Source organism: Macaca thibetana, chromosome 4 (genome assembly GCF_024542745.1).
Source record: "Macaca thibetana thibetana isolate TM-01 chromosome 4, ASM2454274v1, whole genome shotgun sequence".
In the NCBI taxonomy this organism is placed as follows: Eukaryota; Metazoa; Chordata; class Mammalia; order Primates; family Cercopithecidae; genus Macaca; species Macaca thibetana.
Genome location: NC_065581.1, coordinates 156,832,902 through 156,849,159, shown reverse-complemented (window position 1 = coordinate 156,849,159; position 16,258 = coordinate 156,832,902). Strand labels below are relative to the sequence as shown.

Sequence of the window (16,258 nt, the reverse complement as noted above, 5' to 3'; positions counted from 1 at the left end):
TTCAAGTGATTCTCCTGCCTCAGCCTCTTGAGTAGCTGGGACTACAGGCGCCTGTCGCCACACCTGGCTAATTTTTGTATTTTTAGTAGAGATGGGTTTTTGCCATATTGGCCAGGCTAGCCTTGAACTCCTGACCTCAGATTATCTACCCACCTCATCCTCCCAAAAGGCTAGGATTACAAATGTGAGCCACTGTGCCCATCCTCAAGATGGCATTTCATGAAGAAGCATAGAGTATTAGCGCTACAGAGGGCCTCTGGGCCATATAGTCAAACAGTATTAGTAGAGATGAGGTTTCACCATGTTGGCCATGCTGGTCTCGAACTCCTAACCTCACGTGATCTGCCCGCCTTGGCCTCCCAAAGTGCTGGGATTATAGTCGTGAGTCACTGCACCCAGCCAAGAAGTTCTAAATTTTAGTGTAGTCCAATTTAGCGATCTTTTTGTGTGTGTCCTATTTAAGAAATCTTTGCTTACCTCAAGGTCACGAAGGTATTTTTATATGTTCTTTTAGAAGCTTTATTGTTTTACCTTTCATGTTTAGATCTATGATACCTCTGGAATTCATTTTTGTGTATGATGTTAGGTTAGGGTCAAGATTTATTTTTCTTTGCATGGATATCCAGTTGACCCAGCAACATTTTTTATATAGAGCATCTTTTTTTTCTGGGCTACCACAGTGCTGCTTTTAACATAAATCAAGTGACCATGTATGTGTGGGCTTCTGTTTTATTCCATTGGTCTATTCTTATACCAGCATCACACAGTCCTAACTTTGTAGCTTTATAATAAGTTTTAATATCTGATTGTATAAGTCCTCCAACTTTGTTCTTTTTCAAGATTGACTGGACCTGAGCTTTGATACCATCGCCATTAGCCACGTGTAGACACTGAGCACTTGAAATGTGTAATATGACTGGGGAACTAAATTTTTAATTTCATTTAATTTTAGTTAAATATAAAATTTAAAAAGGATACTTGATCCTGCTATTGGAAAACTGCTCAGCTATTGGAAAACTTTTAAATATTCTTGGAACATCTTGGGAAAGTGAATCTACTTTTTCTCAACTGTAGATTTTATGAAGTCTAAATACAAATTAAATATTTCCAGTGAAAATTTAGCTTCCAAATTGAGATGTGTTGCAGATGTCAAATACTAAATCTTTAAGACCTAATAGAAAAAAAGAACACAAAATATCTTATTAATAATTTAAAATTTTTTATTATATGTTGATTACATGCCAATTACAATTCTTGATGTCAACAACTCTCAGGAGTCTGAGATTTTACCCAGCTTGCAAGATAACACTTTAGCCTGTTACTGTTTCATGGGTGTTGGCAAAAGACATGGAACTCCTGGATCAGAGATAAAGAACTTTATCATGGACTACCAGGCAATGTGAGCTTTATGTGTGCCTCAGTTCCCCTTGTTCCTCAAGTCCCATGGGGCTATTCAGAGATCAGTCCAGGTGGGTGATGTATACTCAGCAGGTTTGTGTCACGGTTGAGGAACCCCAAGCTTAGGAAACCTCATCTTTCATAAGGGTTGCAAACAAGCCTTCCCAACTTTTGACCTGGGGGGAGACATTATTATACTAGACAGCAAACAAGCCTGCACCATTTACATTTCCGTCAGCAGCGTATGAGGTTTCTAATTTCTCTGCATCTTCTCTAACACTAGTTATTGTCTGTCTTTCTTATCATTGTGATCCTAGTGGATGTGAAATCGTATCTCATTTAACTTTGATTTATATTTCCCAGATGACTAATGATATTGAATATCATTTCATGTGTTTATTGACTATTTATATATCTTTGGAGAAATGTCTGCTTAAATCCTTTTTCCATTTAAAAATGGCATTTGTCTTTTTATTGTTGAATTGTAAAATTTCCTTATATATTCTGGATATAGATTCCTTATCAGAGATGTGATCTGCAAATATTTTCTCCCATCCCATGGGTTGTATTTTCACTTTCTTTTTTTTTTTTTATTTTGAGACAGAGTCTTGCTGTGTCGCCCAGGCTGGAGTACAGTGGGGTGATCTCAGCTCACTGCAACCTCCGCCTCCCGGGCTCGAGTGATTCTCGTGCCTCAGCCTCCAGAGTAGCTGGGAGTATAGGTGTGTGCCACCGCATCTGGCTAATTTTTGTATTTTTAGTGGAGATGGGGTTTCGTCATGTTGGCCCCAGGCTGGTCTCAAACTCCTCGGCTCTGAAGTAATCCTCCCACTTAAACCTCTGAGTAGCTGAAAGTACAGGCAAGTGTGTCATTGTGCCTGGAAGTTAATATTATTTTTATCCTAGAATTCTTATTGTGAGTGGGATCCTTTTCTTTTCTATTGTATTTTCCAACTGGCTATCTATGATATGCTGAAAGATAAAGATAGTAAAATGTGTTTCTCTGTTTCCAGTATCCTTCTTTTTGGCTTAAGAGAAGGCATAAGCCACTGCATTCTTTAAAACTTTTAAGTGGCTCCTGTGGCCTTTAGGGTTAAATTCAAACTGCTTATCATTGCAAGACCCTGCCTCATCTGGCTCCCTTGTATTCCTCCAGTAATTCATCTCTTACCTCTCTCTGCCTTTCACTTTACATCCCAGCCAAACTGAACTTGTTCTGTTTTCTTTAGTGTTCCACACTGTTGTGGTTCTGGGCCTTCTTTCAGGCTAGTACATCTCCCTCCTTCCTTCCCTCCCTTCCCATGGCACACTTCTGTCTGCCCTTCTGATCTCAATTGAAACATCATTTCCTCTGAGTACCCTTCCTAAACTCCCTAACCTAGATTACTAGCTTTGGCCCTGTGATCTTATAGCATCTGCCCCTTCCCCTTATGACATACCACACACTTTATTAGAGCTGTTTATCCACTTATTTGTGTCTACCTATTTTTTTGTTTTGTTTTCATTTTTATTTTATTTTATTAATTAATTTATTTTTTAATTTGAGATGGATTTTTTTTTTTTTTTTTTTTTTTGAGACGGAGTCTCGCTCTGTCGCCCAGGCTGGAGTGCAGTGGCTGGATCTCAGCTCACTGCAAGCTCCGCTTCCCGGGTTTACGCCATTCTCCTGCCTCAGCCTCCCGAGTAGCTGGGACTACAGGCGCCCGCCACCTCGCCCGGCTAGTTTTTTTTTTTGTATTTTTAGTAGAGACGGGGTTTCACCATGTTAGCCAGGATGGTCTCGATCTCCTGACCTTGTGATCCGCCCATCTCGGCCTCCCAAAGTGCTGGGATTACAGGCTTGAGCCACCGCGCCCGGCCGAGATGGATTTGTTGGTATGTTGCCCAGGCTGGTCTTAAACTCCTGGGCTCAAGCGATCCTCCCACCTCAGCCTCCTGAGTAGCTGGGATTACAGATGCACTCCACCACACCCAGCTTCACTGCTTCGAGTGCAGCTAACAGCATCCATCCAGCTCACCACTGATTGTATTTGCAGTTTCTAGCACAGAGCTTTGTACATGATAGACACTTTATCATTATTTTTGAACCATTTATTACTTCACTAAACTCTCTATTTTATACTTTTTAAAACTGATTCTTTCCAGGATAATTAAGGTATTTATTTATTTATTTATTTTTTTAATTTTTTTATTTTTATTTTTTTTAAGACAGCGTCTTGCTCTGTTGCCCGGGCTTGAGTAAAGTGGTACGATCTCTGCTCACTGCAAGCTGTGCCTCCTGGGTTCAAGTGATTCTCCTGCTTCAGCCTCCTGAGTAGCTGCGATTACAGGCATGTGCCGCCACGCCTGGATAATGTTTGTATTTTTAGTAGAGATGGGGTTTCATCGTGTTGGCCAGGCTGGTCTCAAACTCCTGACCTCCGGTGATCCGCCTGCTTCGGCTTCCCAAAGTGCAGGGATTACAGATGTGAGCCACTGAGCCCAGCTAGGATAATTAAGTTTTTAAGCCTAAATGCACCTTAGTTAAATTTTATGTTAGTAGTTTCATCCAACTTTTGTAGCACATCAACATCTTCTTGAATTGTGATCGCGACCCAGCATGATTTGCTTCCTAATTTGTGTCATCTTCAGATTTGAAGACTAGGTCATTTACGTCTTCATTTAGTGCTAAATATATTAATATTTTATACTTGGAGTTCAACAAAGTGTACATAAACCTAGTTATTATCAAAATTCTTAAGAGCCTGTTATGTAAAATATAAGGGCTTTTAGATGTGTATGAAAAGGAATTTCCTGGCCAGCGCTGTGGCTCACATCTGTAATCCCAGCACTTTGGGAGGCTGAGGTAGGCGGATCACGAGGTCAGGAGTTTGAGACCAGCCTGGCCAACATGGTGAAACCCTGTCTCTACTAAAAATACAAAAATTAGCCTGGCGTGGTGGCGAGCACCTGTAATCCCGGCTACTCGGGTGGCTGAGGCAGGAGAATTGCTTGAAACCAGAAGGCGGAGGTTACAGTGAGTGGAGATTGTGGCACCATACTCCAGCCTGGATGAAAGAGTGAAACTCCTTCTCAAAAAAATAAAAGAAGGAAAAGGAATTTCTTCCCTCCAACACTTTGGCTTTGGGCTTTTCATAGAAAAAGCTCCTGCTGCTGATAGGCTTTAGAAGAGTGCCACTTATTAGTAGAGGCAGTTGACCTTAGTGTGTAGGCAGGGCCAAGCTCTAGCAAGGTTGAGGAGGATGGAGACCCAGGAGGAGTGGGTTGTTGGTTGCTCTAGGAGGCTTGAGTACTTCAGATATGACAGCCTGAAAGAGGTTTGTGTTTTGATTTTCTGTTACCTGCCTGTGACAAATGGGAGCACAGCTTTCATTAGTTTATAGTACTATGGTTGTTTGAGTGAGAGGGAGATCCTGGTGTTTTGGGTCACTTAGCTTCAGATCCTGGCTTGGACATTCACTTAACTTTTTAAGGTATTTTGGTTTCTTCATGTATAAGGAATAATAATGCCCAACTTAGGTTTTTCTGGAGAAGTAAGATAATATACAGAAAGTGCTATTTGTGCACTGGCTATACAGTAAGCACTTCTTCTTTTTTTTTTTTTTTTTGAGACAGGGCCTCTGTTGCCCAGACTGGAGTACAGTGACACCATCTCAGTTCACTGCAGCCTCAACCTCCAGAGCTCAGGTGATCCTTCCACCCCAGCCTCCCTAGTCGCTGGGAGTACAGGTGCATGCCACCATGCTCAATTAATTTTTGTATTTTTTGTAGAGATGGGTTTTCGCCATGTTGCCCAGGCTGGTCTTGAACTCCTGAGCTCAAGAGATCCGCCCAAGTAGGTACTTATTAATGTTAGTTTTCTTTTTCTTTACCTTCCAGAATGTTGTCCCTCATGAATTTTCTTTATTTTTTCTTTTTAAAATTTTGTATTTATTTTACTTTAAGACGGGATTTCACTCTGTCATCCAGGCTGAGCTCAATGATGTGATCATGGCTCACTGTGGCCTTGACCTCCCAAGCTGAAGTGATCCTCGCACTTCAGTCCCCGCCGAGTAGCTGGGACTATAGGTGTATGCCACCCCGCCCAGCTAATTTTTAAGTTTTTTGTAGAGACAGGGTCTTGTCATGTTGCCTAGGCTGGTCTTGAACTCCTGTACTCAAGTGATACTCCCTCCTTGGCCTCCTACAATCATGAGCTACCACACCTAGCCAAAAGGATAGTTTTCTTTACTTTGGATACACCTTACATTTGTATAGACATATGTCATTTTGCATGTTTTCAGTTCTTTCCTTTAATCATGGGTGTTTTTGAGTTGGAAATTTTTTATGGAATGTTTCTAGCTCAACGCCACTTTACTAATAAGTTGTAAGTTTTCTGCACATTATACCACATCTTTATTGATTTTGAATATGCAGTTGGAGATGAATTCTCAAAAAATATTGACCCCAAGTATTAAAATAACCTTAAGAATGAAGCAAAGCTTCATTATATGTATATATAATAATATATATAATGTATATAGTTTTGTTTATATATATAGTTTATATATAATATATAGTTTATATATAACTATATATTATATATATATAGTTTTGTTTTATTTTCTTGAGACCAAGTCTTGCTCTGTTACCCAGGCTGGAGTGCAGTGGTATAATCTCGGCTCACTGCAATCTTCACCTCCGGGGTTCAAGTGATTCTCCTGCCTCAGTCCCCCAAGTAGCTGGGACTACAGGCATGCGCCACCATGCCCAACTAGTTTTTGTATTTTTAGTAGAGACAGGGTTTCACCATGTTGGCCAGGCTGATCTTGAGCTCCTGATCTCAGACGATCCGCCTGCCCCAGCCTCCCAAAGTGTTGGTATTACAGGTGTGAGCCACCGTGCCCGGCCTAAAATATAATTTTAAAAAGAAAATGTTTACTTTCTGTTGAAAGATTCTGGTCCTTCATTTTCCCTACGTTTCTAAAGAGTATCAAATATAGAGGCCAGGCAAGTGGCTCATGTCTGTGATCCCAGCACTTTGGGAGCCTGAGGCAGGAGGATCACTTGAGGCTAGAAGTTCAAGACCAGCTTGGGCAATATAGTAAGACCCTGTGTCTACAAAAAAGTAAAAAAAAATAAAAAATTACCCAGGCATGTAGTGCGTACCTGCAGTTCCAGCTACTGGGGAGACTGAGTTGAGAGAATCACCTGAGCCCAGGAGTTGAGCCCAGGAATTTGAGGCTGCAGTGCTGTGCTTCAGCCACTGCACGCTAGCCTGGACAACAGAGTGAGACCTTGTCTCTAAAATAAAGGAATAATGATAAAAAAGAATATCAATACAATAAAGATATTTTATCCAGTCCAACCTAAAGCACCAAAGAACACATAGGCCCTGTATTCCCTTTGCTATTATCACCCTAGCTATGTGGAAACAGTGTCAATACAATTAAGCTTTACAACATGTCAAGATTATGATTATCTTGCCTGTGTCAACAATGTTTCCCCTTATGTTCTTTTTTTGGTTGTGAGATAAAGTCTCGCTCTGTTGCCCAGGCTACAGTGCAGTGGTCGATCATAGATCATAGTTCACTGTGGCCTTGAACTCCTGTGCTCAAGTGATCCTCCCACCTCGGCTTCCTAAAGTACTGAGATTACAGGTATGAGCCACTGCACCCAGCCTTCCTCTCATGTTCTTAAGATGCAGCAGTCCAGGTATCCTGATTTCATAGGTAGAAGTACAAAGGCAGGAAGGAGCGAGTCCCTGTCCTGGTCTCCTTTTGAAGAGCATCAGGGAAGACTTTGCCAGAAGGTAACTTCCCCATTAGGCATCATTGGCCAGGGTGGTGATCACATGCTCAGTCCACCATGGAGAACAACATTATCATGATTTAGAGCTGAAACGGTGGAGTCAGGTGAGGAACCTGGAGGTTATTATCCCAGAGCCCACGTTCCTTCCACTACTATAACATCCTGCTTTCCTGCTGTACTGTGGGGCACAAATGCCACTTCCTGGCTTTGGGAACATGGACAAGTTACTTTGCCTCTCTGTGCCTCAGTTTCTTCATCTTTAAAGTAGGGATATATTAGTACCTACCTCAAAGGGTAGTTGTGAAGATCAAATCAGTTAATGTACAGAAATTCCTTAGAAAAGTAACCTGGTACTTAGCAAATACTCAGTAAAGGTTAGCAATTGCTACTGTTATTAGCTACATGATCTCGGTCTATCAACCTACAATGCTAACTCTCTGGTCCAAATCATAGACATTGCTCTCTGTCTCTCTTTCTTTTATTTATTTATTTTCTTTAAGACAGGGTCTCACTCTGTTCCCCAGGCTGGAGTGTAGTGACATAATCACGGCTCACTGCAGCCTTAACCTTCCTGGGCTCAAGTGATTCTCCCATCTCAGTCTCCCGTGTAGCTGGGACGACAGGCGAGCGCCACCACACCTGGCTAAGTGTCGTATTTTTCGTAGAGACGGGGTTTCACCATGTTGCCCAGGCTGGTCCTGAACTCCTGGACTCAAGTGATCTGCCTGCTTCAGCCTCCCAAATTGCTATGATTACAGGCATGATCCACTGTGTCCAGACCATAGATAACTCTTAACTATTTGAATAGTTTCCTAATTTCTACTGTCACGTAAAAAAATACATAGTAGTTTTATTGAAAAAAATTCACAGCTGGGTGCAGTGGCTCATGCCTGTAATCCCAGCACTTTGGGAGGCCAAGGCGGGTGGATGACCTGAGGTCAGGAGTTTGAGACCAGCCTGGCCAACATGGTGAAACCCCATCTCTACTAAAAATATGAAAAATTAGCCAGGCATGGTGGCAGGTGCCTGTAATCCCAGCTACTTAGGAGGCTGAGGCAGGAAAATTGCTTGAACCCAGAAGGTGGAGGCTGCAGTGAGCTGAGATCGCTCCATTGTACTCTCGTCTGGGCAACAAGGGTGGAACTCCATCTCAAAAGAAGAAAAAACAAAAGAAAATAATTCACATACTATATAATTCACACATTCTGCTTCCACTTTGCATTCCTAATCTTATTTTCTAAAGCAATCTTTTATCAATCTTTATTATCTTCAATAATATCTTGTACCCTGATCTAAACCTTCTTCTGCTTCTTTTTTTTTTTTTTTTAGAGACGGAGTCTCTGTAGCCCAGGCTGGAGTGCAGTGGCACGATTTCGGCTCACTGCAAGCTCCCCCTCCCAGGTTCAATCAATTCTCCTGCCTCAGCCTCCCGAGTAGCTGGGACTACAGGCACACGCCGCCACGCCCGGCTCATTTTTTTTGTATTTTAGTAGAAACGGGATTTCACCGTGTTGCCCAGGCTGCTGTTGAACTCCTAGCTCAGGCCATCTGCCCGCCTCCGCCTCCCAAAGTGTTGGGATTATAGGCGTGAGCCATTGCGCTCAGCCTCTTCTGCTTAGAGGGGTTAAGTTTAATTAAAAAAAAAGGAAATAAAGAAAAAAAACAACAAAATAGAAAAACTTTCTCCTTGTTCTCAATCCTACTTAAAAAACTTGCATTACTTACCATGGCTTTTAAGGCCCTACATCATTTAGTGCTTGTACTTATTTTTTTGAGACAGAGTCTTGCTCTGTTGCCCAGGCTGGAGTGCAGTGAGGGTGATCTTGGCTCATGCAAACTTTGCCTCCTGGGTTCAAGTGATTCTCGTGCCGCAGCCACGTGAGTAGATGGGATTACAGGCATGCACCAGCATGCCCAGCTACTTTTTGTATTTTTAGTAGAGATGGGGTTTCACCGTGTTGGCCAGGCTGGCCTCAAGTGATCCACCCTCCTCAAGTGATCTGCCCGCCTCGAACTCCTTGCCTCAAGTGATCCGCCGGTCTTAGCCTCCCAAGGTATTGGAATTACAGGTGTGAGCCACTGTGCTGGGCCTCTTATTGTCCTTTCCAACCTCTTCTTGTAGCACATAGTCTACCTTGCTTATTTACATCAACCATATAAACTTCCTTTCTCTTCCCTCGAAAATATGAAGCTCATTTCCATTTCCACTTTTCCTCATCTATAAACTTAGGCTGGGATGTTCTCCTTGATATTTCTCATGGGTGACTCCTTTTGGCATTCAGGTGTCAACTGAATGTGTTTTTCACCGAAAGGCTTTTTCCTGAAAATCGGTAGGAGTCTCTGGTCATTCCCTGGCACAGTGCTTCTCAACCTTTAATGTGCATATAAAACACCTAAGTATTTTGTTGAAAATGCAAATTTTGATTCAGAGGGCTGGGGTAGGGCCTCAGATTCTGTATGCCTGCCTTCCTTCCTTGTTCTCTTTTCTTTTCTTTCTTTTTTTTTGAGACGGAGTCTCGCTCTGCCGCCCAGGCTGGAGTGCAGTGACTGGATCTCAGCTCACTGCAAGCTCCGCCTCCCGGGTTCACGCCATTCTCCTGCCTCAGCCTCCCGGGTAGCTGGGACTATAGGCGCCCGCCACCTCGCCCGGCTAGTTTTTTGTATTTTTCAGTAGAGACGGGGTTTCACTGTGTTAGCCAGGATGGTCTCGATCTCCTGACCTCGTGATCCGCCCGTCTCGGCCTCCCAAAGTGCTGGGATTACAGGCTTGAGCCACCGCGCCCGGCTTCTCTTTTCTTTTCTTTCTTTTTTGTCGCTTTTTTTAGAAATAGGGGCTTCCTCTGTTGCCCAGGCTCGGTGCAGTATTATAATCATAGCTCACTGTAACCTCAAACTCCTGGTCTCAAGTGATCAGCCTCCCAAAGTGCTGGGATTACAGGCATGAGCCATTGTGCCCAACCCAACAGTTCTTTTATTTATTTATTTATTTATTTCGAGACAGTTTCACTCTGTCACCCAGGCTAGAGTGCAGTGGCACGATCTCAGCTCACTGCAAGCTCCGCCTTCTTGGTTCACGCCATTCTCCTGCCTCAGCCTCCCGAGTAGCTGGGACTACAGGCGCCCGCCACCGCGCCGGGGTAATTTTTTGTATTTTTAATAGAGATGGGGTTTCACCATGTTAGCCAGGATGGTCTCGATCTCCTGACCTCGTGATCCACCTGCCTCTGCCTCCCAAAGTGCTGGGATTACAGGCGTGAGCCACTGTGCCCGGCCAACAGTTCTTTTTTATTTTTATTTTTATTTTTATTTTTTTATTTTATTTTTTTTTTTTTGAGACGGAGTCTCGCTCTGTCGCCCAGGCTGGAGTGCAGTGGCCGGATCTCAGCTCACTGCAAGCTCCGCCTCCCGGGTTCGGGCCATTCTCCTGTCTCAGCCTCCTGAGTAGCTGGGACTACAGGCGCTCGCCACCTCGCCCGGCTAGTTTTTTGTATTTTTTTTAGTAGAGACGGGGTTTCACCGTGTTAGCCAGGATGGTCTCGATCTCCTGACCTCGTGATCCGCCCGTCTCGGCCTCCCAAAGTGCTGGGATTACAGGCTTGAGCCACCGCGCCCGGCCCAACAGTTCTTTTTTAAACAGTGGTTCTTGGGCTGGATGTGGTAGCTCATGCCTATAATTCCAGATCTTTGGGAGGCCAAGGCGGAAGGATCATTTGAGTTCAGGAGTTCAAGACCAGCCTGGGCAACATAGGGAGAACCCCTCTCTATAAAAAATGAAACATGAGCCAGGCATGGTGGTGTGTGCCTGTAGTCCCAGCTACTCACGAGGATGGAGTGGAAGGATAGCTTGAGCCTGGAAGGTTGAGGCTGCAGTGAGCCGTGATCATGCCACTGCCTTCCAGCATGGGCTACAGAATGAGAGACCCTGTTGCCAAAAAAAATTTATAAAACATTGGTTCTTATCTTGTTTAAAAATCGGAAAGTTGTATATTTAGAGGACTTGCCTCAGATTAAGCATACTCACACATAATTTTCTTTCTTTTATAGAACTCATAATTTAATTGACAAATAATTGTATATATTTATGGGGTACATTGTGATGTTTTAACAGTTGTATATGTTCTAGAAAGATTAAATCCAGTTAATAACATTCATCACCTCAGCTCCTTATCATGTTTGTGATGAGACCGTTTAAAATCCATTACTAATTTTGAAATATACAATATACAATTTTCTTTTAATTTCAAGAGGCTTCCAGACACCTACCTCCCCTTAAGTCTGTTGTGGATGCTAACTCAGACCTTGTTAAGAAGAAAAGCCCTATATTTATTATATAACAATTCTTGTAAGGGTATCAGTGACAATTTGGATTGCCTCTTCTTTTTGGATTGTGCCATTAAGAAGAGCATGATTATGAATTTGTAATTACCTGACGGGTTCTTTCTGTTTACTGTACAGACAAAAATCAATCCCCTGAGACCGTGGCATTCCAGTAGAGAAAAGAGTTTAACTGATGCAAGGCAGTCCCACACAGGAGAACTGGAGTTATTCCTCAAATCAGTCTCTCTGCAGGCTTGGAGCTGAGGGTTTTTATGACAGTTTCATGGGCAGGGGGCTAGGGAATGGCACTGTTGATTGGTTGGGGATGAAATAATAGGGGTGTGGAAAGTGATCCTCATGCGCTGAGTCCAACTCTGCGTGGGACAACAGGACCAGTTGAGTCATGAGTCCAGGTGGGGTCAGTCTGAAAGACATTACAGCAAAACCAGTCTTAGGTTCTATAACAGTGATGTTATTTGTAGAAGCAGTTGGAGAAGTCACAAATCTTGTGACCTCTGGCCACATGACCCCTGAGCAGTAAGGGAGTGTAGAAACTTGGCCTACATTTTAGCAGAGTTCAGGCCCCTCCCATAATTTTATTCTTGTGGGCTTTCATTAGTCTTACAAAAGTGGCTTTTGGTTTTTGAGAAAGGGTGGGGTTAGCTTAAGGGAGGGAGCAATAATATTGTGGTCATTATTTTAAAGTTAAACTATAAACTAAATTCCTCCTAAAGTTAGCTTGGCCTGTGCCCAGGAATGGTCAAGCAGAGCTTGGAGGTCAGAAGCAAGGTGGAGTCGACTATGTCAGATTTCTCTTACTGTCATAATTTTGTAAAGACAGTTTCAGTTTATTATATATTATTTGTTTAATGAAGTAAGATTAGTCAAGGGGAGCATATTAGCATAAACTTGGGACTCCACAGCTTCAGGAGAATTTTATTTGTTCCAAACTTATATTTTAAGGTGAAAATGGAGAAATGGAAAGAAATCACTTCTTTTCTTGCAGATAGCATTCCCATAAACATGGTGAATGTCTCTAAAACCCTCTAGACTTTCTGTAACACGTGTGGCATGTGGCAAGCACCAACCTCACGACAAGATCAGGATAAGAAGGGCAAGGATTCTCTGTGTGCCCAAGGAAAGTGGCATTATGACAGGAAGCAGAGTGGCTATCATTATCATAGGCAGATTAAGCTGATTTTCCAGAAAAAGGCTAAAACACAAAGAAGACTGTGCTGAGACTTGAATGCGTTGAGCCCAACTGCAGATCTAAGAGAATGCTGGCCATAAGAGACGAAAGCATTTTGAACTGGGAAGAGATAAGAGAAAGAACCAAGGTTGGTCTAGTTTCTAAGTATCATCTTTTGTTGTATTATGCAGATAATACAATCTTGAGGTTACGGTTACTTAAAAAAATTGGAGAAAATGAAAGTAATTACAACTATACACAAAGCTTGAGGAAACTCATTTTTTCCCTGGGGAAAGTAAAACTAAATAGGAATAATTTTTACAGTATCAAGGAAGTTTTAATAGGTTATTCAGATGTAGGACACAAGATACTGATTAAATCTTGCGGCAAGTGGGCTGTGGAATATAGTAGGATCTTCCTGAAACTTAGTTTAGGAGAATATAGTGAAATAAGGTACAAAATTGAAGTATTCGAAAGAATAGCGCAGACTTTTTGGGTTCCTAAAATCTTTCATTTATGTTTGTAGATTAGTGTGTGGAACTTCCGAATGGCATTTTCCCACTGTCCATTTGGAGTACAATAAGACAAATTAATACAAATCAAAATAATATGGCAGCAGCATCACATAATTTGTGTACACTGATGTAGTAACAGATTTAATTTAGCAGCTTTTGAGAAGTCTTTTGTATTTCAATTTATACAGCTGCTATCCAGGGCTAAGCTGGCCAATCTGTCAGCCTTGAGTATCTTGCCTGACTGATTCTCTTTTTATCTCTGCTGACTAGCTGAATTTATGCCTCATCTTCACTGTACCTTGGTTTTCTTTTCTGAAAACTGGGAATGAAGTCTATACTATTAAATCAAGATGTTAGGCTAGTGAAAATAAAAGAAATACTTTAAGCCTCTCCAAAGGCAGATGCCAAGAGAATCAGTATGTTTTGCCCACAATACTGATATTTCCTATGAATAACTTTTAAACAATTTTTAGTTAATTAATTAATTTATTTATTTAGACAGGGTCTTGCTCTGTCACCCAGGCAGGAGTGCAGTGGCATGATCGCCACTCACTGCAGCCTCAACCTCCCAGGCTCAAGTTATCCTCCCACCTCAACCCTCCGAGTAGCAGTAATTCCTAGTAGTAGTAATCCCTATAGGACTACAGGCATATACCATCATGCCTGGCTAATTAATTTTTTTTTTTTGTAAAGACAGAGGTTTCACTATGTTTTCCAGGCTGGTCTCGAGCTCCTGAGCTCGGGTGATCTTTTCACCTCAGCCTTCCAAAATGCTGGGATTACAGGCGTGAGCCACTGTACCTGGCCAAAACAATTTTTATTTATCTTATTTTTATTTTTTTTAGAAATGAGGTCTTGCTATGCTGCCAAGGCTGAAGTGCAGTGGCCATTCACAGGCATGATCATGGTGCTCTGCAGCCTCCAACTTTTGGTTAAAGGGATCCTCCTGCCTCAGCCTCCCAAGTAGCTGGGACTACAGATATGCACCACTCCACCCAGCCTCAACTTTTAAAAATTAGGTATTATTTATTTATTTTGAGACATAAGTAAATATGCTCTGTGGATAGTAGTCTCAGGCCTGTTGTGTTAACCCTTTTCTGCACATTATTTGTACTAAATATCATCCTCTAAAGTGAGGCTGTTGGGAAATAGGGTGGTGTGGGTATGTGAATGAGGGGGATATGAAGAGGGTGGGACTTTGTGCCCACCTTCCCACTTTTCTCTTTAATAAACAGGATTCTATGGAACATTTTGTATGTAAGAAAGGTATGGCTATTAAAATAAAGTTTAAAGGCCGCTCCTTTAAACAATGAAATGAATTTCAAGCCAAAGATTGATAAAATCACATTTGGATTTTAGTAAGATCAGCCCTAGAGTTGGTGGAAGATATTTTACAGATCGTGGTAGTGGTAAATTTGGCACAGCGGTGGCGATCAGAGTCATACATCAGTACGTGGAGGCTATGCATTGATTTGACCTAAAATACTGGGATATCTTGAAGGGAGTGGCCCGCAGGTCAAAGCTGGATTAAAAGATTTTCTGATTTGCAATTGGTTAAGGAAACAAAGCTTTGTCTAAAAATTTGGGGTCAACAGAAAAGAATGTTAGCTCTGGCTCATGAGCATAACCTCCTTCAGGCCTCTCAGGAAGAAATTTAGAACAAAGAACAGTGGTCAGAATTCAGTCCTCAGTTCCTCCTTATCTGAGGTCTGTGTGCCAGTGGATCTGTTTGGTAGGGGCTGGAGTTTCTGAAAAACAACTCAGTGACATATATTAAGATGTTATCTTTAGTTTCTATGGAGAACATCTCTAACTTCCTTGGCCATTATTTTGAGTTCCCGTTATCTTCTTATCAAGTGACTCATTTACTTCTCAGGGCTAGCTAGGTGTCTGGAATTTCCCTTGAAGGAATTCCAGATTTTTCTTTTCCACATTGAGGGGGCATGGCAGGCCCTAAGAGAGACCCTGCTTCCTTTCAAGGGCTCAAGCTGGGGTGGTAGGATGAGGAAGGAGAGAAGGGAATAAATTAGAGAGTATTTCACATACAAAATTGAGTAGCATCGATGATTGATTGGCTGAGAACCTGGTTGAGGAGTGGAGAACAGGATTGTGGGAGGGAGAGGAATATATCAGTAATCACTCTGAAGTTTCTCCCTTGGTTGACTCCAGAAATCTAAAAGAGGGGGTAGAGAAGAGCGTTTTTCTCTTGTGAGATTCTCAAATCCTGTAACACTAACTGGGTATTCAACAGTTCAATTTGATTCTGACACTCTTTATTTGAAGTGAGCATCAGATCCCACAAGTAAAAGGGCTCAGTCCCACAGAATGCCCCCATTTCACATGCCAGCTGCAAATGGGGTGCACAGGCTACCAACATATCTACCTGGCAACTAAAAATTCGGGAATTCCCATAACCTTCCTCCCCTTTAGATTTGATAATTTGCTAGAATAGCTCACAGAACTCAGGGAAAAATTTTGCTTATGCTTACTGGTTTGTGATAAAGGATACAACTCAGGGAGCCCAATAGAAGAAATGCCTAGGGGGATACCTAGAGGTTGAACGCACCTAGATGTGTTCGCCAACCAGAAGCTCTCCAAGTCTCCTTGAGTGTTTACAGAGCCAATCTCTAGCCCCACCTTCCTGGGGTCAGTGCGTGGGGCTGCAAGTTCCAACCTTCTACCTACTTGGTCCTTCCGGCTACCAGCCTCACCCTAGAGTCACCTCCTTAACATAAACTCAGGTGTGATGCAATGAAAAACAGAAAACACTCCTATTACTCAGGAAATTCCAAGGGTTTTAGGAACTCCGTGCCAAGGAACAGGGACAAAGATCAAATATATTTCTTATTATGTCACACTGGCAAATATCTCAAATTGCCGGGAACATTTAGGGACTTTCAACCTGCATCTCCAGCTTCAACATTGAACCCAAACCTTATCCTGGTGCTGTAAGGCCCAGTGTTCCAGGATGCCCTTAGATTCTCTTTTACGGGCCTTAAGCACCTATATCAGTTAGGGTACAACTTAGGCTTCTGTAACAGAGACCCCA

General features: G+C 42.4%; 2 protein-coding genes across 33 annotated transcripts in view; one reads left to right on the top strand and one right to left on the bottom strand.

The window, feature by feature from the left end:
* SNX3 (sorting nexin 3) overlaps window positions 1-16,258 on the bottom strand; it is a 1,122,685-nt gene that overhangs the window by 92,678 nt on the left and 1,013,749 nt on the right. The window lies entirely within an intron of this gene.
* AFG1L (AFG1 like ATPase) overlaps window positions 1-16,258 on the top strand; it is a 221,623-nt gene that overhangs the window by 12,741 nt on the left and 192,624 nt on the right. The window contains exon 2 of one of the 4 annotated variants that reach the window (XM_050789144.1): window positions 14,055-14,228. The exons of the other annotated variants lie outside the window; for them this stretch is intronic. The gene's annotated coding sequence lies outside the window, so the exon portion shown is untranslated. The remainder of the gene's footprint in view (window positions 1-14,054; window positions 14,229-16,258) is intronic. 4 annotated transcript variants of the gene reach the window in all.